We start from the raw sequence: 23397 nt of genomic DNA, 5'->3' as shown, positions 1-23397 counted from the left end.
TCATAAGAACACCTGGCCCACATGGTGGGAGCTGACCAGGCAGGCAGCAGCAAACAGGCCAGCTTGTCTCAACAAAGAGTGACTGGAATCAAGATGCACAGGTCTCACGACCTCCCAGCTTATGGTCCTTCCCCACAGGAGCTCACGGGAGACCACCACCATCCACTAGCCAGTATGCCTCAGAGCGCCCTCCGCACTGGAACACACTGTGGTTAAGGCCATAGTTTCGCCTCTTTCAACTGCCACAGATGCAAGACATTTACCTGCTGTGATGTGTAATTAAGTTTCTTTTGGAAAAAAGAAGAACATTTGTTAATTGTGAAATTATCTGATCTCACATAAAAATGAAGGTAATTGTGAAAGGTAGTTAATTTACCTTTCTTTTAAAAAATGGCAGTTGCACTGGTAGGAAGGAAAAAAAGTGAAAATGCAAATCTCTTGAAGAACCATTTTGGAGGACTCAAAATAGGAGGTATGTGAAAATCCATGTTTCCAACATAGACATTCACATCTTCATTTGTTCACATAGAACAGCCCAGCTCTGCATCTCAGAGCCAAATAGGATTACTCTGTATTTGCTCAGCACTTTATTCCTTGGAAGCATTCTCACATCTATCATCTTTCAGCAGGGCAGGATTCATTTCTCTGTCTGGGGGCCCAGGATGGTCAAACAACGCACCTGAGATCCCACAAGAAATGGCAGAACCAAGTAGCTGCCAGAACCCAGATATGCCTATGCCTGTGCCAGTGTCCTTCCTTCTGTAATAGAAAGGATAGTGTAGGTCCCTGAAAATCACATTTTACACTCCACTGAAAATACATCCCTTCACTGCAGCAGCAGCAAACAAAAAGACACACATATTCACCAGTGGTTTAAGGTGGTGGAAAGATGCATTGGTCCTGGAGCTCTGGGCAGAGAGAAGGTTTCACAAACTCCTCCAACAAATTCCACTCCTGCAATGACAAACACACAAAACATCTGCTGTGAATCAGGCACCCCATGGCCTCTCTCCAAAGAGGCCATCCAAATACCATTTGCCAGACACCCTGTTTAGACTCAAAGCCTCCATCCTCTTCTTGCAGCCCCACTTCCTTCCTACCCTGACTTCCTTAGCAGAAGGAGAATCTTTAGTTCATGGGCTGAAATTGTCCCCATTAGAATCAATGGATCTTAGGCAGAAAGCGGCTTCAGAGATCATCTATAACAGACGCCTAGGGGGTCACATCTATTCTATAGAGGCATTGCATTAATCTGCAGGATATGTTTAGGAAATTTGAGCCGAACCTTAAAAATCAGAGATGTCACATAAAATCCCAGAATTCTGGCTTCTCTTAAAAAAAAAAAAAAAAAAAGAGGCTCTGCCAACATGGTCCATGTTTATGTCTTAAAAATGATCAGTGGTGCTAAGCAGCAGCTGCCCTTCATACACAGGCTTGGCTATTCCAATATGCCACAGTCCCCACCTCTCCCTATCGTCTCAATACAGAGAAAAGGTGTAGTTATCACTGTCCTTGCATTATTGTTGTGTGTGGCACAGAAATCTTCCCTTCTACCTATGACTCTAACAAAAGTGAGAACACAAAATAAGGGCTGAGTTCTAAGAGAAAAAAAAAAGACAGCATGTATAGCAACTTAAATTAGTAACCTCACTCCTGCAACCCCTGAATAAGACTTGCTTTATACAAGTGAAAGCAGGAGACTGACTTGCCCAGTCCTACAGTTAGAACTGGCTCTGCCCTAGAACCTACGTCCAGTACAGGTCCCTCTCACTATGCCCCATTGCACACTAGTCTCATATTACAAAGCAAAAAGCAAATTTGATATATATATACACACACACACACGTGTATGTGTGCGCTTTTCTGAAAGCTAATCTTCAATTCAAGGAAATACAGTTGAAGTATCCAACCTGTTCTACTAAAATGTTTGCTGTACCTTCATTTGCCAAAGAAGAGTACGTTACATCAGGTTCCCTAAGGGCTTCTTTCCTAATGTGACATTTTCAATAATTTTGCTGCTTTAAGTACAAAAAGTTTTCACAAATACCATGAATCTGCTACTTCAAAAGTGCTCAGTTAATGTTCCAAAATGTCTGAAATACTCCTTATGCTAAAAAATCTCCCTTAATATGCATCCTCAATACGAGGCTATAAATAAGCTTATGAACAGACACTAGCACTGTAATAAATGAACAATGTTCAACTATAAGGTCGTGGAGGGAGTTATTTATATCACCCTCTCAAAGAATGTATTGATTCATTCACTCAGCAGATATTTACTGAACTATTACACGTCAGGCACTGTGCAAGGTGATGGATACACTAAGATGAAAGGACCCAGTCCTTGCCCCTACGTGGCTCCGTCTGGGTAAAAGATCCAGACGTTCAACTCTAAAACTCCGGGGAAACCCAGAGCTGGGTAGCCACGGGTGCTACAGTAGTACTGAGCAGGGGCTCCTAGTGGTAAGAGATGCCTCCCACCCTGGACAGGAGCCTGAGGAAAGCCTAAAGCAGGGACTGGGGTGGAGCAGGCAGGGGGCAACCAGAGGGAAGGTGAGAACTACAGGCAATGGGACAACATGGGTAAAAGCAAAAAAAATAAGAACAGCCCCTCCAATTTGGTTTTGTCCAGATCCTGTATTACCTCTTAAAAATCCCTGCCTTATGCCCCCTGACCCAGCATCTACTGAGACTTGAGGCACAGCCCTACACGTGCAGTCTCGGAAGTGTACCTTGTCGAGTGCCCATACTAAGAATGCCACCAACTCAGTCCTGCTGCCTGGCAACGTCCACCTGCGACTCCCTCAGGGCAACCAATGCTGTCCCAGAGTCTGCAGGGCCCAAGAAACATGGGCATAGAAACACAGACTTTCAGTATTTCCAGTACTTCCACAATGTATGAAAAGACAGTAAACAGATTTCTCCCTGCACCTGGCTCTGTCTCCACCTCGGGTGCTAGATTCATACAGTCAGAATCAACTATGCAATCAAACCTCAGGCAGAAATGTTGTGAGAAAGTGCCCCAGGATACCAGCCCATCAAAATGCCCAGGTGGGGTTCCCCTCTCCTTCATGGACAAGAAAGGGATGAGCAGCCAGCTCTGATCCAGGCTGAGGCAAAGCTGGGGGGCAGCACCCACAAAAGACAAGCTCTGGGAAAGGGGCATAAAGAGAAGACCACATACGTGGCCATGGTTAGCGTTCAGGCTCAAGGTCCCTACAAGGAAACAAGGAGGCAAACTTCACGTCAGAGTGGGTAGAGCTGCCCTGGAACTGTAACTGTTTCCAAGTCTGGCTTCCACATCTGGCTGAAAATTAGCATGATCCTGGAAAACTGAAGTTTCTTGGGCCTCAGACCTATTAAATCAGAATCTCTGGTTTGGAGGCCCGGGAATTAGGTGATTCTGATGTCCAGACTCTCATACTCATTTGGAGAAGGGGAGCTTTCATCCTCTTCCAGAACAATCCTTCATCCTCCAGAACAGTCTCCTTGAGGTCATTAGTTCAGCATCTTTCAGGCAAAATTCCAGGATCCAGGCTTTGGAGGATTTGCACATACTTAGTATGTTTACCCACCCCCAACATCACATTGTGACAACCATCAATTAAGTCCATTTTATTTTGAATAAAAACAGAATGCCATCAGCCAGGAGGGCAACTGGCAAGTGGAGCAGGCGTCCCTCTCTGCCTCAGTCCCTGTTCGCCATGACCCAATGCCAGGCCTCCAGATGATCTACTGGAGATGTCTGGTCTCAGCAGATCTGAGCCCTTGCATACCTGTGTAGGCTCACTCTGGCAGAGCAAAGGGTCTGGGAGCATCCAGTCACCAAGGTGGCCTTCGAGGAATAGCCCCAAGGCACACAGCACTCTGATCAGGTCCTTACTGTCCATCTAAGATCTGGACACTGCAAATCAATGCAACTCCTGGAAACCTGCCAAGCCAGCTGAGCACTTCTCTTCCCAGATTTCCACTTGTGGTCAAGGAATGACCTGAGCAACCTCAAGCCAAGAATGGCAAAGTAAATGTTGTGTATCTCAAGTATGACAGATTGGAGTAAGTCAGTTCCCTGAATGGACCAGCCTAGAGAGATCTCTTCCCTGATATCACCAGATGCTACTAGGTGACCTTCAGACAGCCCAGCATCAGAGAAACCCACCACTGATCAAGGTCAGCCTTCCTGATGGCAATGCCCAGCAGCAATCCACAGTATCCTTCATCAGAACAAGGAGACACTCAAGCAACCCCTTCAACCTAAGGGTCCTCCACTTCAGCTGTACTGCAGAACTGGAAGAGCACGGATAGGGCAGGAAGTCTAGGGTTAAGATTCGTATTTGTCCCTTCTGGTGACCCCTAATTCTTAGGCAATCCATTATTTCTTGCAATACTATTGTATCCATGCCTAAAATAAGACCTGTCTCTGACCCAACCCTTCAAAATAAGTCACAAGAGCTGCTCAAGGCCCTGCCAAACACCCTGAACCATGACCTCCCTTATCTATAACCTCATCTCTGACTCATCTCAAGAATGCAGAACAATCCTGGATGCTGTGAAAGTCACCTTGGCCACCTTCATTTGTACTAAACATCATTCCTACTAACCAGCTCTGGACCTATGGGAGCCTCTAGGATTACATGTTCTCATGACTACCACGTATCCCTCCTTCAGAGCACAAATTACTTACTTTTACATTGTTTTCTCCACTAACTTATGTATGGACAAGGACCAATTTCCACATTTGTCTTTTTGTTGTTGTTTAAACTCTTTTAGCCAATCGCTGTATCCCAATGTAGTATCTTCAAATCCTGTAGGTTCCTTGAAAATATACCCCAAATTTCATGACTTTCAGCTAAAAGATGACCAAGCCAACCCATTCCCTAACTGCTCAGTCTTGCCACTGGCCTCTGGAATCTACTAATTAGTCCACTAATTTCCACTAATTTAGTGGACTAGGAAGGACCCTGCTCAGAAGGCAAGTCTAGCATTGGTAAAGCATTAATCCAGTTGGATTCTCAAGGTCAACTTCACATGCAAAGGCCAAAGTCACCATGGAAAAGTTTACCAGACGATGAGGAGAGAAGATGAAAGTCAAGATATGCAACCAGAGGGTCCTAGTGGACCCTAACCAGGATCTGACCCTAATCCTCAACCTGATGCTCAAAGCACCTGCTCTCTGCTTAGAGTGACAGTGACAGTAGGGCCTGGTTTCTGTCCCACCACGAATCTAATCATAATTCTAGTTATGAGGCATGACACAACACTGCTTCAAATTGCTGGGCCTGCTTGATGCCAGGGCTGCTTCCTATCACCCTTCAACTCCTATAAACCTGTGGGACCCTGACCATTGCCTGGCATTCTGGTCTCCCCACACCGCCCCAACCCCTGCTACTTGGTGTGTGCCCTAATTCTACCTTAGCTACACAACCCTGATGCATCCTGCCCACGCCACTCACCTAGCTCCTGGCTCTGCCCCCTCCACATCCCTCTCCAAAGCCCGGCACACAGGGATGTCACCAGAGGAAACTCAACCTTACCTACCCCCCCTCTCAGACTTGGCCCCTCTTCTCCTTGTTCTGAATCCAAGGTCCAACTTTCTTCCTGAGCTCAAGGGAGACATCTCCTCCCTCCACAAATTCCAACTCCTCCATCAACAAGCCCAGACAGTCCAGGGGAGAACAATCAATCCCCAACAGAGCTTGAGGCTGACCAACTCAGGAAGGAAACAAAGCAGAGTAATTCCCTTTCCTTTCTGTACAGCGGATTTCTTTTTTTAAATCACACTGCTTTCATTATTTAAGATGACTTTCTAACATGCAAAATGAACTCTGTTTTTGATGTTGAAAAGCACTTCCCCATTTCCCAGAGCAAATCCCCTGGGGCAAGGCCCAGGGCCACATCCTCAGGACCCCAATGCCAGGTCTTCCAAGATGCTCAATGCCCAGAGGGCACCTATTTCCAAACACCACTCACCTCTGGTCCTACTGCTGGGTTGTCCCCCTTCCACACCGGGGAACACTGGCAGAGGAAAGCGGGATCTTTGGGAGATTTTTATAGCTCCCCAACCTACCCCACAGATTCAGTAGGAGGGAGGATGAAGTTTTCAAGTTCTCTGAGTGACACAAAGCTCTTAAAGTAGAATAAAATTAGTTGAAAATAGCAAAATGATTTTTAGCTCCCCTTAAAAAAAAAAAAAAGCCCACCTACTTTAAATGATTCACAGTGACTTCATGCTTTCTTCCACTGGGATACGCTTTTCTTCCTCCCTGTCCATTCCTACAACAAGATGCCTTCACAAGACACTTGTTCTGATTTGGGGGCCTCCCTGAGAAAATCCTGACAAAGCCCAGGGTGCCCCCTGGAGATGGACTCGTTTATGGTTGCAACCCGAGCAGCCAACTGTTCCTGGCACAAAGCACGTGCTCAATAAATCGCTGCTGAGGGAGGGAGGAAGTAGAGGAAGACTGGAGAGCTGAGAGCCCTCCAAAGATGCCCCATGGTATGACTTGATGACATGGCCTCTAGAATGGTCTCTGTTTTTCCTGTCTTGATTCTTCTCAGTCTGATACTGGTTCTACTACTGTGTACCGCACCCCCACCCCAACTGCTCAGACTTGAATACCTCCTGGAGACTTGATTCCCAAGATTTCTTCTTCTACTCTCCCTCCATTTGGCCATCCTCAGCTTGAAAAATTCAGACATCCACAGGGGTTATCTGACCTTTGATGACCTAAAGACCCTTGGGGATCTGTCTCAAGCCCGCTCTTCTGGCTGTATCTCCAATACCTCCGCTTCCCACTTCAGCCTCCATCAGCTTACCACCCATCAGCTCACAGCTCAGCTATCCTAAAGTCTCAACATTTGCTCAGGCCTTGCCTTCTGCTTAAAACATTCTTCTACTGTCTCGGTACCTGTTAGCTCCTTCTCATCCCTCAAGCCCCTCTGGCTGGGCTGGTGATCTTCCCCCTGTCTCACAATCACGGTATTTCTCTCAATATCCTGAAATTTGTTCTTTTGTCTGTTTCCCCCAACTGACTGTACTTTGATCACTGGGGTTCAATCGAACTCAACCCTGTTGGGCCTGAAACTGGCACATAGGTGGTATTCAGAAAAGGTACACTAAATTGAATTACCTTGTTTTCTCCTTTACAATTTCCATTTCCACAGTGACTCTTTGAAGAACCTCAACACTCAGCACAAGAAACAGAAGATTCTGTTGTTAAAAATATTAAGGCCAACTGAAAAGTGATAGCTGGTGCAGTAGTTTTATTATTATTCTGATGATAATGATGATAAAAGATCTAAATGGTTACAGGCAGAACAGTATGGTACAAACACTGGTTCTGGGTTCACGTCCAGACTTGGCCACTCACTAGCACTAGATTCATGGGCATATCACCTTCCCTCTATGGTCCCAAGTTTCTTCCTCTGTAAAATGAAAGGGCTAATCACAGAAGGGCAATACAGAGAGCAGTATGATTCCACCTGTATTAAGTGTCCAATGGACAAATCCACAGAGACAGGAAAATAGATGTGCGGTTGTCAGGGGTTGAGTGGAGGGAGGGAAGGAGGTGTGAATGTGAGTGGGCACGGGGTTTCTTTTTGGGGTAAAAAAAAATGTTCTGGAATTAGATAGTGGTGATTGTCACACAACACTGCTAATACACTGAAACACACTCAACTGTATACTTTAAGTGGCTTAAAATGGTAAGTTCTGTGTTACGTTAAATTTTGCCTGAATAAAAAGATGAAAGGGCTGGAATAGATTGAAAACTGGAGGCTCAACAGGCCACACGAGGCCTAAGGCACGTTCTTTAGACCTGAAGAGAGTCTCTGATGCATTCGCACAAATGGTTTAAAAGCCAAAAAGACTTTCCTGATGGTGCTGGTGGTTCCACAGATCTACACCTGATAAACTGCACAGAACGCACGTGCACGCATATGTGCACACACACAAATGAGCGCAGGTATAAACTAGTGAGATCTGCATAAGGACTGTAGCTTGCAGCAGTGTCCGTCTGGATGCTGCACTAGTTATGTAAGATGGTACCACTGGGGGAAGCTGGGAGAAGGACACACAGGACCCCTGTACCAGTTTTTTGGGTAACTTCCTATAAGCCTGTATTTTTAAATTTTAAAATGTTTTTTTAAAAGCCAAAGATTTTACCTCTTAAATATTCTAGACTTGTGGCTTCTCCCTGAAAAGAGCAGGACCTGGTAAGGCTGTGCCTCCAGGATAACAGTTGGACGGGGCTGGGCGGTAGCTACTCCTCCTTAGACGGGCACAGCTCTTGGAGTCGACTCTCGAAACACCAAGGCCGAGTGTCAGCGACCATTCATCATGGTGCTTGCACTGCCTTCTCTCAAGGAGAAATATTTCTCTATTGACAGCAGGAAAAGGCAAGACAAAGAGGGTCTTATCTTTCCAGAAGAAAGATATCTGTCAAGGTGAAAAATCTTCCTGTGACTTTGATGTGAAATCCCCCACACTTCATCTCCGGTTACCTGCCTGGCCTGAGGCATCTGAGGTTTGGACTTTGGACTCTCACTTTTTAGGACCAAATTTTTCACTCTAAGTCAGCAAATAAATTTTAAAGCCAAACCACTGGAAAAGAACACCGCTAAAGTACACAGTATCCCATTCTGCCCTAAATATTTGGGTTCCTTCATCTCACCTTTCCGGAGAACATAGGATCCCGCTCTCAGCCACCAAAAGGGAAAGTGCCATCCCTTATGCATGACCACATCCAGATAAATAAGCAGGATTTTGTTTTTCCACTGAAACTGCAGTTCTATTTAGCAGGGGAGGGAAGAGGCCCTCAGGGCATGCCTTCCCCCACCTTTCTCTTCACACCTCTCACAAAAGAACGTGCTTGGAATTCAAGTGTCCCTGAAAAGGGGTGGGGCCAAGGCACAGAACCCAGGCGAACTGCCCAGTGAATATTTTAGCGCAGTTGCTTCTAAACTGGCTACACAGAATTACCTGGGGCTCTAGACTGATTCCTGAATTGGAATTCCCTCCTCAGGTGACACTCAGGCAGACTGCCCAGCACTGATTCATCCTGTGGCATGTGGAAACCATTAATTTAGAAAACTGTGACCCCTTGCTATGCTGGGCAGCCGGGCAGGACACACCTCTCCAGCCAAGAGACGCTAGAACTGTGCTGTCCTGTAAGGGAGCCACTAGCCACGCACAGCCACTGCAACACCGGCGTGAGATGTACTTTAAAGGTAACATACATACTGGATTTTGAAGACTTAGTATGGGGGGCAAAAACATAAAATGGCTCGCACACTGATTTTTTAAAATACTGATTATATATTGAAATGATAATATTTTAGATACACTGGGTTAAAGAGACTACATAGATAAATTTCACTTTTTAAAAACTTTTCCAGCATGGCTACTAGAAAACCTTAAATTATACACTTGGCTCACATCTCACTTCCGTCACACAGCTACACTTGGGGAGACACTCAACATTCTAGGGTGGGGAGTATAATCTTAAGGGAAAAAATGAGGACTCTGGTCAAGCCTGGTTACCTACCAAGTGCACGATCTCAAGCAAGTTCTCAATCTTTGACGCTCATTTCCTCCCCAGAAAGCGGGCACGAGAACACCCAGCACATGGGGCTGAGGGAGTGCGAGAAAGCAGTCACTTGAAGCACTAGGCTGGCCCTCCACACCTGTGCCCTCCACACTTCCCTGACTTCAAGTCCATAAAACTTGAAACAGGATCTCCTGGCATCAAATCTACTAACCAAATGCCTAGTTCTGCACAGTGGCTCTCCATCCAGAGGGCCCAAAGGAATCACTTGGGGGCCGCAAATCCCCGAGACGCTCACTCTGCCCCCTTGGTGTGGGACCAGGTATGTGCATTGTTCCTGAGAACCTTGGGGCATCCTGACACTCATGGTCTGGAAGTCCATCTGAGAAATTGACACGGCTGAGGAATTGTGACCAGTCCTGTCAGGGCAGCCTTGGGACTTCTGCAGTCAGACGGGCCGGTCTGAACAAGGCCAGGGTGACCCACAGAGAGGCCAGGAACTGACCAGGGTCGTTCCTCAGTTCCATAGTGCTGCTTTCCTGACATCTTGTAGAGCTAGAGAGGAATGACTACCCTGGACATGGCTCCAAGCACCAGAAGGCAGCTGACACTTCCTGCCCTCACACAAGGTCCCTTAAGAGGATCAAAAAACAATTTCCAAGTGCCCAGTAGCTTGGCAATTGGGCTAAGAAGACCATGAGCTTCACACTCCCACCAGCAACATATGAGCGGGACGGGGGCAGGTCCTTGTTCTGCCCTTGCTGGGTATCCAAAACACCAATGCTTGCTTGAACTTTCTGGATGTCACGCCAACCCTTTGGGTGGTTTTGAATAAGTGTTTCTTCTGCTCTCCTAGTAGCCCAAAAAGGGGCCAGGACATCCACACACAGACCCCCAAGTGCCAGCAGCCTGTTTATTCTGGGGCCTTCAGCCACTGGAAAAAGTCATCTTACTAAACATGAATGCCAGACAGGCAGAGCACGCTGATCAATCCAAGCCCAGGAGCTGTGCTGGCAGGAGACAGCTCTTTCCTTATCTCCATCAAACAGTCCCTGCTCCTTCCCCTGGATTAAAACCCTTCTCTGTGCTAAGCCACCTCCATCTCAAACCAGTACAAAAGAGCCATTTCTTGGCGAACAAAAATGTAAATATCCTTCCCAGTATTTCTGTCAGTGAAACAGCACCATGACACTCACCCTGTTCTTCCTTCTTAGGGCAAATCTCACTATGGGAAAAATACAAGGTGAATGAATCACTGTATTTTCCTCACCGAGACTGAACTGCCTCATACTTTTCTGGAAACAGGGTACAAAGTGAATAAACACTGGATCTGAGACCTCTGACATGTTTTTTCTTTTTAACGCGAGAAAATGATCTGGGGCTTGTTCAGAATGCGGCAATACAAACTCCACGCTGACACTGGCCCAGCAGCCCCGAGCCCCTGCACCCCCATCACACAGCACTTCCCCAGATCACCCACCCTCAAAGCCTGCTTCCCACATTCTCCTGCCCCACCATCGGCCTGGCTCCCAGATAGAACAAGCCAGAGGAGCATGAACATAACTGGCTCTCCACGTAGCCTGGTCTCCACTAGGTCATGCAAGCAAACAATCCCACCCAAACATAACATTCAAAATGTTCCTGGTCTCTTTGACACCAGCAGTTGGGGGTGGGAGGTGAAACTCTTAATGCATAGGGAGCCATCTCTGAAATCCGCCCTCCTTCTCTACCGCTTGGTATCCCATGCGAGACAGGCAGGTACTCCTCTAAAGGCCCGCCTCTTCCTCTACACCACCTCTCCCCAGCTTATCAGCACTTCCCCTCTCCCTTCCTTCTTCTCTCACAAGCATTGGGCCTTTTCAGATACAAATATAGGCCTTCGTTACACACATTCACACGCACCCTCACACAACCTCTGACCCTCCTCCTGGTCCTCCAACTCAGCCTCCACTCATGGCCCTGATTCTCAGAAAAAGGCCCAGGGACTGAGCTAACCAAGAGAAAATTCTCCTTAAAAGGCAGGGTAACTGGGAAAGCTGAGTAACAGACAACAGTTCTGTTTAGCAGAGAGAAGAGGAGAGAGTCCGTGAACACTCACGGTGGCATGTGGCAAGGGGGGCTGCTAAGTACCAGCACTCAGATCGGCAGATCAGCCGGCCCAGCTTCAGAGAAGATGCTCTAAAGAGGTCAGAAGACCTCTGCTAGAGAGAGAGCCCCAGCACAGCCACGAACAAGCCAGCCCACTTCTGATAACACACTGGCTGGGTATATCCATACTACATTAATGGGATAAAGTAGTGGATGGAGATGGGCATTTCCTAGGTCTCTGTCTACAGCAGAGATTCACCCCAGTGATCTGATCCTGCAGAACTGTGGACTGAGCACCATAAAGGACTTCGGAGAGGGCTCTGCCCAGGAGGTGGCTTTGTTCCTTCCTCTATCAGGCAGTGAGACAGTGTGGGAGGTGGTGAGGAGGAGGAGGAGGGAGAAGCTACAAGGAGAATGACCCCGCCTGTGTTTTCAAAGAAGCGAGTAGAGGGGATAAGAACTATATAAGGTAAAAACTGAGCAAGAGTTTTGTCTGGTTGTAGAGGAATTTAAGAGGAGAGATAAGAGACAGCTGCATGGCACAACCCAAAGAATGCTAACCTACATTCTGGCTCTGCCATGGATTAGCTGTGTGACCTTGGGCGAGTTCCTATACCTCTCTGAGCCTACTTCTATTCCTGCAAAATGAGAAGGCTGGCCATGGGTGATCAGAGTTCCCTTCCAGCACTGACATTCTACAGCTCTCAGATTTTAAGGCTACCTGCTGTGGGGGTCAGGATAGGGTGGGGAACAGAATAGAAAGGCAGACAGGAGGAGTACAAACTATTCCAAAATCTTAATTATTATGGTCACTGTTGCTCTACAAAAATACTCACTGTACCCTTTAAAGCTACAGTTATCAAGCATGGTCAGAGTCACAGGTCAGTTTCTGGCCCATTAATCTTAATACCAGAACATGCACACTGTACCTGAGCAGGACATGAGCTTATGGGCCACAGTGAAGACACATCAAGGGTAGTTGCCTTCCTCCCACAGTGGGGTGACCCTTCCTTATCCTAATTAAGGCCAGAGTTCACCCTCCCTGGTTTGCAAATGAGCAGACAGGCGCAAGGTCTGAATGAGCCAAGTCACACAGCTTAGAGGGGCAGCACCAGAGAGAAGCCCAGATCATCTGATTTTCCATCCACTGTTAAATGCCAATCAGATAACTGTGTGGGATCCCTGCAAATCTTGGACACTTAGAACCTCCATGCAGATTCACATAACTGGTCCAAGAGGATGAGGGAGCCAAGAACAGCCTCTCCTTCCTCTACCGCCTTGACAAGCAGGTTGATCCCCAGCCACAGGGGTTGGTATCCAACTAATATCCGTGACAAGTACAAATTCCCATCTTTAAGCAATGCAGGTAGTGGCTGGCACTCTAGATCCTGGGGTCCGACTGAAATCATAAGCGAAGACCCAACAACTTTCTAAATGCACATGCACAGCCATGTCACTAAACATCTCAGGGCCTCTGTTTCCTCATCTGTAGAATAGGGATAACAATACTCTACACCTCATAGAGTTATGATGAGGATTAAAAGAGGTATTACATGTAAGTGTTTAGCACAATGCCTACAACATAAATGTCAGTTATCACTGTACTTCTTCTGGGAAGAGTCCACAAAGTGTTCATCAGATTCTCAAGGGGATCCATGACCCAGTAAAAATTAATGTTACTCCTTTTCTACACACTTTCCTTGGAAAGGAAGGGAGATCGTTTTGTGGGAAGGGAAGTACCTTTAGCTTCCTCCCCTTTCCAGAAGACAGTGATTTGAGGCTTTCTGTGCTCCCTTCTGCTGGAGGGCAGAAGAAAAAGGACTCTGGTGAGCTGCGTAGAGGCATGAAATAGGTATTTCTCTGGTTGGGGAATGCCTCCTCAAGCCCCTGAAGGCCCCAACCTAACAATGGGAAACTAGAAAGGAGATAACCAGATCCCAACTCCAGTTTCCACACACTAGGGAATAAACCCATCAGGACGCCAGAGGAGGGCATCCAGCACTGCGGCCCAGCCTCTCCAATCCAGGTGTCTGGTCACCTTTCCGTATCTCCTGCTGGAGAATTGTGAAGAGAGTCAACTAACGCCAGGTGCACAAGACGGTGACACGCTGAGATGAAGAAGACCTGAAACTGAGGTCCTGGTTTGGAAAGGCAGGATGGAGGAGGAAAGGGATTAAAGGAAGGTGGAAGAGATGGGAAGCAGCTGAAACCCCAGCTTTGCTGCTCTTTGGCCTCATGACCTTGGACAAATTACCCAACTTCTCTGAGCCTCAGCTTCCCCATCAATAAAACAGGTGGCTAGTTAACAGTCCTTGCTTCACAGCGGAGTTATGAGGGGCAAATGAAATCATCCATGTAGACATTTAAGACATATCTGTCATACTGAGTAACCACTCACTCAACTGATGCCAACTATCATTACCAGGAAGAGGAGTCGGTGATGATGAAGGATGAGGCTGACAAAGGTTAGCATGGCCATAAAGCCTTATTGTACTCTTGGTGGGGGGTTGTTTTAAGTGTTGCATTAAAAACAAAATCAAGGCAGGTTTGTGGAGGAGAAATACTAATACCAGAGGGAATACAGGGTCCTGAGCCCAAAACACAGAAGAGCTCTAACAGCAGAACCCCAACCCTGCGTCCTCAGCTCAGAAAGTACCACTTGGGTAGCAACGAAGGTGTAGAACATGGGTAAGTCCCTAACGGAAGGACCACCTCAAACATTACTTGTCTCCACTCTCAGCTGGAACAGCATCACCTCCATAAAATAACCCGGTGACTCTCCAACAGCCAGTTTGTCTGTCTCTGATCAACAATGGAGAAATTACTATTTAACAAATACAGTGGTTGGTTGGATGAAACCTTTCAAAGCAAGTGAAATTTTGAAGTAAGTATAATAAGCATTTTTGATGTTGAAAAGACTGGGGACAACAGTTCCATGGCAGCCCTGGCTTTCAAAGTCCCTACGTTCCAATATGCTGTCCCCTCCTGCATTCTCCATCTCGTTAGCTTGTTGGCCTGACTAGGGGTGAGTTTGAAAGCAACCATGCTTTCCCAGATAATTTTCTCTAATATAAAAGTAATACATGTTCATGACATAAAGCTGGGAAAACAAAGAAAATCTCAAAGGAAACAATAACCAACCAACGATGTTAACATGTTGATTTACTGCTGCCAGCTTCTCTAAGTCAAATCATTTTTATTTAAAGAATTATATCTCATGGTTTCCCTAAGATAGCCAACACTTCTGAAGACTCAGTAAAAGCAGTAAGAATCGAGAAAAGTTTAGAACTGGTTGGTAAAAGGGAGACAAGTGCGTGCACACACACTCACACACACGCATGCAGGTCTAGCCTCTCAGAAGCCTCTTGGATTCACAATACAGGATGGTCACTATGGCCACCCCTGAACTAAGAAGTTTAAACCTAGAGGATCAAAAAAGAACTCCACCCACTAAAACAATGCGCTTTAAGTATCAAAAGGTCTAGTATTTCACATGAGCATTTTTTTAAAAAACATTAAAAGAAAAACCCCAAACCTAGGATGTATTCCTTGGCACAAATCTGAGTCAGCTCCTGGTGGGGTTCCAGGATAGAATTTCAAAAGATACTGTAATTATTCCTCATGTCACTGATACTATTCAATCAGACTCAAATAAATCAAAATCATAATGATAAAGAAAAACAAAACTGAACCTCTCTGGCAACACACTTGGTGCTTGGAAAACATGAGTTTTTACCAGCATCTTTTATGGCTGCCTCTCAAAATCATTTTTAATACCGCTTATGCTAGAGAAAAAGGAAGAGTAATTTGTTGACTAGTTTGGATAAACTGCCCCATCAAGGCTGCCCTCATCTGTTTAGCGGAAGGACATCCCAGAGAAGGATGTCAGTTCAGCAGGAAAGAAGTTTCCAAGAGATGAGCACCCAACACTAGAAAGGGTGGCTCCTTAAGAGAGACTTCTCATTGCCAGCAGCGTGCCAGCCGAGTTGTACAGATCGTGTGGCTTCCAGGGTCCCTCACAACTTTAAGATTCAGAGCCTGCATTTCAGAGGGCCCTGCACTGGCACTTTATCTTACTCTTTATTAGTGAGAAAGACAGTAAGATCACTGGCATATGTTGCAGTGACATCTTTTCCAGGGCTCAGAAGGTCCATGAATAGAGGCAAAGGGCAAGAGATGGGAGTCATTCCTGTACCTGGAGGAAACAGGTAAGCCCAGAGCAATGGCCTCCAGAACTGGACAAAGAATTCAGAGGTTGGAGGAGGGTATAGCTCAGTAGTGGAGTGCATACTTGGCATGCATGAGGTCCTGGGTTCAATCCCCAGTACCTCCATTAAACACAAACACAAAGAATTCAGAGGCATCTGGGTGGCTCTGGGAACAAAGTGAAACTCTGAGACTCAGAGCAGAGTCTACATGTCATGTCCTGAGGTTGGACTGTAGCAGCTTTTCTGGAAAAGGTGGCTCTTTTAGGACTTCAGACAAATCCTTCTGGGTCCCCAGGACACGGGCAGCTCTGCCACTGCCCCACAAACCCTGGATATTGCCAGTCAAATATAAGCAGAAGCCAGCTCCTTGAGAGTATCCTGGAGCTGAGAGCTCAAGAAAGGTGCCTCCTAGGACCCCCAGGGAAACCAAGCCCAGCACACAATGACCCACAATTAAACAAGGTGGTGGCTTCTTATCATAGAGTGTAGAGAGAATACAAGGATAACAAAATAAATTGATACATGATTAAAAAAACCACATCCAGAAGATGTCCTAAAGTTTAATCCAGATTTCGACAGCCTCTTGGTTTGGGTTGATCCACGGAGCTAATAACAACATGTGGTTCAATTCAAATTGATAATTTAGACTTTAAAATTTGTCAGAATTCTAACTGGCAAGAGCCCAAAAGGCCAAAAGATGTACTGATTATTCCACGTAAGGACCCCCTGTCCCTCTAGGATAAGGTATGACACTCATAACTTTTAGAGAAGATGGGAGTTTTCTTCCTCCAAAGACAAGTGGAGCATGAGGAGGGAGAGAAGAGCTAAATCCACGCTTTACACGGTGAGGAGTCAATGGTTAATACCCAAGAGCAGCAAAACATGCAAGTTATTGAAAAATGTGGACAAAAATACCAAAAGAATCAGCTAAGATTTTTAAACGACTGCCACTGGGACATGGGTGGGTGGAGGTGAGGAGGCAGGAGACTGTGCTCCTGGAGAACTAGTTGATTTTTGAAACTATATGCATGTGTAACTTTGACAAAAACTACAAATTTTAAAAACAAAAGGGCAGGAAAAGGCTAGGATACCCTGGATGTATTTCCCAACTTAAAATAAGTAATCCTTTAGGTACGTGATACTATTTAAATATTATTTCTCCATATTTTCCAACCAGAGTATACTTTAATAACTTTTTCCTGATTAAAGCCATACCATTCATTGCAAGAAAAAACAATAGAAAGTGACACCTCCTCCAAAAAGGGGGGGAAAACAGGAACAAGTTATAAAATCACCATCCAGAGTGTCACTGGATGATTTGGAGGTAGTTTCTTTTTACAGATGCATATATATTTTATGTGTGTGTATATATACATACATCAATAAAGATAGAGACTTTTCTTTAACTCTTTGGACTCATCCAACGACCATAAGGTTTTTGTTCAATTTTGAGGGAGAAGGACTATTTTTTTTAAGTATTAAAGGACTTGGGCCTTTGCTTCTTATACCATCCATCAATATCAAGATTTCATTCTATAATGGCAGGCATGTCAGGCTGTCATTTTTTGACCAAATGGTACATTTACAAAGAAAAAAAAAACACTTGTGATTTTCTAAGAATTCCTAGACATCAAATTGCAGCAATGGGGTGGAAATCTTACTGTAAATTAGTCTCACTTCAAATTATGTCTCCTGACTCTTGTGTCTTGTTTCTTCTGATGCACGTCTTTGCTGCTCTCTCCTTGCCCACCTGTTACCAGCTTTCCTCCCCACTCCACCCCACTTGCCTGTTTTATTCCTCTCACACCTATACCTTCTCCCTGACACCCTTACCCTGATGCAATATGGAGCTGAAGTCATATTACTTTCTCCATTTGCAGAAAAGAATTGTCTTTAAGTTTAAAACAGGAACACAAAGCATTCCATTTATCCTTTTTCTAAAGCTCCTGTTGCCCTTTTGTTGTTGTTGCTGAAACAAAGGCAGGTGCAGCCCCAGCGCCTAACTACAAAACCCTTAGAAATAAGAGCTCCGACCCCTGACTGGAAAAGCCTGTGTAGACATGGAAGAGGCCTTGCGTGGGCAAGAGGGTGGTTCCCCAGAGAGGCCAGGGAGGAGGAGGAATATCAAAGCCCACTCACACCTCCCCTGGGGCACCCGCAGGAGGAAGGATCATGACCCAGCCCAGCACCACCTGCTGCGGGGGCATCAGTAGAGCCAGAAGGCAAACCAAGAACTATGAGATCGTCCAGCTACAGAACCACCTGCTCCTTCCCCTCCCTCCCTCCGAGAGCGATCTCCCTCTCTTTCTAATCTTTTAAAATGTCACTCTTTTTTCCCCCACAAGAGCTTTTTCTACAATCAGGTTACCCTATCCCATACATATAAGATCTTTTCATAACCCAGATGCTGGACACATCTTAAAAGAGCTTGTTGGGTCCCGATTTTGAAATGTTAAGTTCTCTCTCACAGCCCTAAGATACCTACATACTTCACATGGCTGCCTTCTACAGTTCCAAGTGTCTGATAAAAAATATTGACCAAGACAGGCTCAGGCACAACCCTAGGTCTGCCAGAGAGGCTCCCCACACAGAAAATGCAAATCTGATCTGGTGATCCAGCCAGCAGTGAATCCACCTGCAGCCTGATCACCCAGCCCTCACTTCCCATTTTAGCCATAGGCTCCTAAAGGATTCTTCCCTGAAGTTTTCAATTAACAATAATCACTCCTTGGTTAAACCTCACTGGCTACAATATTGCCACTGTGCAAAAGCTGGATTCTCCCCTGAGATCACGCAGGGGTGACCTACACAGCAGACACAGTATTGACTGCATATCCCTGAGTCCCTGGCAAAAAGAGTATGTTGACAAGCTTGCACCCCAGGAACTCATACTGGTTCTTCATTACTGCTTCATTTGTCTTGGTAACTGCTCTTGGTGGCCTCTTATGAAGACACATGAAAAATTAAAACAAGAAAGAGATGAGAACGTAAACGAGGCTGTTCTGCTTTCCCCAAGTATTTCCTAAAGAAAGCCAGGCAGTTGCTCCAGTTCTGAGAAATAAAGCAGTAAATTCCCACACAGTTAAGTTTTCTGCAAATGATGTAGGAAACTGCGGTGGGGTGGGGTGCAGAGGGGCGAAGAGAAGGGGTGGACCAGTTCTCATCAAAGAGCAGCAAGATGAGACAAGTTTTTATACAGTGGCAAATGTTCCTTTTGGACGGGCTTCAAACCTGTGTGTGGGCCGACTCTCTGAAATAAACAAAATTCTCTTGTATAACAGAGGTTATGGGGTGATCAAGAGGATGAGGATTCTGACGGAAAAGAAATCACCCACAAATCATCTTTGACTTAATAAGATCAATTCTTCTGCCTGTACCGGGTCTTGACTCGACAAAACCTGACCAGGGACAGGGAGCCCTGTCAAAGGGTCCGCAGAACCCCAGATGGATGGGCATATGCCAGTCTAAGTCCAAAGGCAACCTGAACTGGCCTGGCTCTCGAGAGCACCGAAACGCCCTGTTCCACCCGGCAAAGAGCTGGAATGCCAGTCCTGGCTCCAATCAGCTCCCATACGCCGCTGAGGGAGGCACAGTGTCCTGAACAGCAGTTGGCCAAACACGTGTGAGGGAGGTGCAGCTGCCGAGCCTTCATGTTTACCAGGAAGAACGAGTGTTGATTTTGCAGATTTGGGATGATGTTTTCGCAGCCAGTGTTATTCCCAACCCACTTTAAAATGCAATCTGAACAACACCCCTTTCCTCATCAGTCTCCTTGAACTTAAATGGCTCCATCAACCTGGGCCCTGCAAACCCTTCTCTCTCTACTGGCCACACCTCAGTTTGGCCAAGTGGAGGAGCAGAGGGAAACCTGGATCTCTGTGATGGCAGTACGGGGCAGGGAGAGGAATATTACATTCAGATGCAGACACTGGGCTTAAGACCCTGGCACCAAGCAGCTGCACCATCTCTGGGTCAGCTGAGATTGTCCAGAAGGACTCTCACAGCTCTGTCTTTGGGTCTGTGGTTGTACGGAATTGATTCTGTGTTCTTGTTTTAAATTTAGCAACCCAAATGCAATAAGCCCCAAACTAAAAAGGACTAGAGTGAACTAAGAAGTTACTTTAGACTGAGAGCGAAGAATGGGCCAAGCACCCAGCAATCTTGCCGGAGGGATCTGGCATGTCACCATAGAAAAGATCCAGGCTAGAAAGAGCCTTTTACAAAACGCTGACAGTCTGCCCAGGCCCTTTTGAAAATTGGGTTCTTGGGTTGTTTCCTGAATTTTTCTCTCCACAATCTTGAACATTGACTATTCTGTGGAAAAAAGAAACATTTAAGAAGACAAAAATATATCCTTGGGAGACACAGGAAGAATGCCATTTGAAGTAAGGAACTTTTCTCTCTTTCTCCCTCACACACAAGAACTCATACACTCAACTAGCCTTATGAGTAATCCTCCGCCATGGCGGGTGCCCAGCTAACTCTGTCAGTGCCAGCAGCCTCTGCCAGCCACGGATGCAGTGCAAGAGTTGTCTGACCAGCTCCCTTCCTGATGCTGCTCTATTTTTGGTTAAAACCCCGGGCTTCAGTGAGGGACCAGACTTGCCTGGGGGGGCTCCCTCCTTGGAAGAACTATGTGATGACAGTAATCCTCAAGGGCCTGTACTAAAAATGACTTTCCAACTAAAAACGACTTTCCAGTTAAGAGACACCGTGGAGATCAAGCCAGTTCTAGACCCTTATTGCCATGGTTTTGAGATCAGTGAAAGGATCAAGCAGCGGTCAGCCCAGCCCAGAAATGTTATGGTAAACCTACCTATCCCACTGTTGGTTAGGTATCTGTATGCCCAGCACCATGCAGACGTCATAACTTCCAGGATGCTTACCACACAGTTTGAGAAAAAAACCAGCCAATTGAAAGCGAGTCAGTCAGCCATATAAAGCAAAACGAAAAATTAAATAACCCATCATTGAGTTTAATTAAGATTTGCAGATATAAACTACTATATATAAAATAGATAAACAAGGTCCTACTGTATAGCACAGGAAACTATATTCAATATCTTGGAGTAACCTAAATGAAAAAGAATATGAAAATGAATATATGTATATTCATGTATGACTGAAAAATTGTGCTGTACGCCAGAAATTGATACAGCATTGTAAACCGACTATAACTTAAATAAATAAATAAATAAACAAAAGAAAAACAGAAGAAATACATGTATGTACATGTACGGCAAACATTATACTGTACATCAGAAATTGTCACAACACAGTAAACTGACTATACTTCAATTAAAAAAAATAAAAACCCATGATCAGTCACAAGAAGTTGTGAGAATGGACCAAGTGTGGGCTACCAAGGTCACCCAGACTTTGCACTGGGAAACACACTCCAGGTAAAAGACCTCTTTTAGAGGACAAAACAGGTTTTCTCCTCCTCAGAAAGACCAAAGGCCAGGTCATCTGTTGGTCAACCAAGAAAGCAACCATTAAGCAAACCACCTCCCCTTTCAGCCCCACAGTTCTGTGTCTCTCAGGCATGTAATACAGACTGGAAGGTGGTAGACTCTGAGGAGGCCGGATGTCCAAGCAGGGGCTCCCAGGTGCTTGGAGCACCACGTGTCGGCAGCAGGGGGGACAAGCAGCTCCAGATCTAAGTGATGTGGGCCTGTGGTCACCAGCCCAGCAACATGAGCATCACGTGGGAACATGTGAGAAATACCAGCCCTCTGACCCCACTCTGGTTCTACTGAGTCAAATTCTGGGGGAGGAGCCCTCCAAGTAATTCTAACACTGCTAAAGTTTGAGAACTGGTGTATTAAGCTATTAAATATGAACCATAATGGTAAGTCAACAAAAGTGGCATGCTTTGACCTAGGTCTACAAAACACTTTTCAACACTTTCAAATACAGTAGTATCTTAAAGATGCCCTCTTGTAATCCTGGTCCTGTAATTCATTTGAATCTCATAGCAATGTGGAGGCAGATAAAGCAGAATTATTACCCCATTGTATAGGTAAAAAGATTGAGGTTCAGAGAGATGGAGTGACTGACAGACTACCCTCACCCAGAGCCCACTCACTGACAAGCCCTGGAAAGTCACTGAGACTTAGCTCTAAGTAATTAAGAGTTCCCAGCCCACATTAAGTTCTCTTCACCATGGCCCATGGCCCAGGGATACTGCTGGCAGCAGGAATGAAAATGACATTCCTTTTTATCTGGCCCATTCTTACTCACCTCAAGTGACTATTTCTAAGACCGTCCTCCATTAATTCTGGATTTGAACTGAAAAAGCAATTTTAAAGCCACTGCCAAGACAGATCCACTTAGTCTCAACGCCGACCTGACACAGACAACAATTCTCAACTGATAAATGGGCCATGCACCAAAAATCCATTTATAAATTGGAAGGCTGGAACTGAGACTGCATTTCCCTATGGACAGAGCATGGAGATGGTGGTTGGATCCCCAGATCAAGCCACAGCATCCATCTGCAAGAGGGAGAGACAGAGGAGCACATGGTAGGTTTGGCCGTGGGCCAGAAGGTTTAAATCCCAGCTTTCCCATCATTAACCAACAGGAGACAAGACCCAAGTCACTTAGCCTTCCTGGGCCTCAGTTTCTTTCCCTGGAAGTCGTGAGACTCACCTTGCAGGGTTTAGAGGATTAAATGACAATGTAAGTATAGTGCCTGCTACACTCAGATATTCGACAAATGGCTGCAGTTTATATTGTTTAACTCCTTAATTGGCAGCCATACTATATTTTTGCCCTGAAAACTATGCAATTTCAAAAATAACATACATTTGAAATTACAGAAGGACTGACTGCAGGAGGATTAACTGCCTCCTAAAAGACCAAGGGAAAAAAGGAAGGGTGGCAGGCTAAAGGACGGGGGCACAGAAGGTCAGGTCTCCCATCCCACCCCACCCCAAGCCTTTTTCAGCTCAGCTCAACCGTCACTTATTTGGGAAATTTGCTTAGCCTCCCAGACTGGGTCAGCTCTCTCCAGTGTATGCTCCCATGGCCCCAAGTACTTCTTCATAGCCTTACAATGATTAGAATTTTACCCTTATAGTCTATCTTCCCCACAAAACCATAAACTCCATGGAGTCAAGGCCTGGGTCTGTTCCTGCTCACCAATGTCTTTTCCTGGTGCTCTGCCCTGAGCCTGGAACATAGTAGGCACTTAAATAATTGAGGAATGAATCATACAGGGCAGCTGTGCAGGGATGGGTCAAGGGAAGAGGAGGTTATGTGCAGCTGGTTGTGCGTATGAACAGATATGTCACAAGGTCTTGATGCATGGTTACCTGGAGAAGTCTATAACTCTGCCCAATTGGGGGAACATCAATCTGTTTCTTTCATATTCCTTGGCCAATAAAGGCTGACTATTAAATCTACAAGTTATTAAACCTGCAGGTGTCCTCTAATGGGCACACATTACCCCAGGGCCTTGGTTTGCTCACAGAGCAAGTGCTGAATGAAGTAAAGGTCCAGGCGGGTTTGGAATTTGTTGCAGCTCTCCCTACCTCGGTATCAGTTAAAGAGGG

General features: G+C 45.8%; 1 protein-coding gene and 1 long non-coding RNA gene across 6 annotated transcripts in view; one reads left to right on the top strand and one right to left on the bottom strand.

Moving 5' to 3' along the window:
* SORBS1 (sorbin and SH3 domain containing 1) overlaps positions 1–23397 on the bottom strand; it is a 208338-nt gene that overhangs the window by 150434 nt on the left and 34507 nt on the right. For 4 of the 5 annotated variants that reach the window (XM_032491233.1, XM_032491239.1, XM_032491236.1 and 1 more), the window contains exon 2: positions 867–954. The exons of the other annotated variant lie outside the window; for it this stretch is intronic. The gene's annotated coding sequence lies outside the window, so the exon portion shown is untranslated. The remainder of the gene's footprint in view (positions 1–866; positions 955–23397) is intronic. 5 annotated transcript variants of the gene reach the window in all.
* On the top strand, positions 10744–22365 carry LOC116667106. Its single transcript, XR_004323866.1, has 3 exons — positions 10744–11204; positions 12368–12373; positions 22355–22365. It is a non-coding gene; the product is annotated as an uncharacterized LOC116667106 (long non-coding RNA).

The sequence above is a fragment of the Camelus ferus genome, chromosome 11, assembly GCF_009834535.1.
Source record: "Camelus ferus isolate YT-003-E chromosome 11, BCGSAC_Cfer_1.0, whole genome shotgun sequence".
In the NCBI taxonomy this organism is placed as follows: Eukaryota; Metazoa; Chordata; class Mammalia; order Artiodactyla; family Camelidae; genus Camelus; species Camelus ferus.
This window is presented reverse-complemented; position numbering and strand designations above follow the sequence as displayed.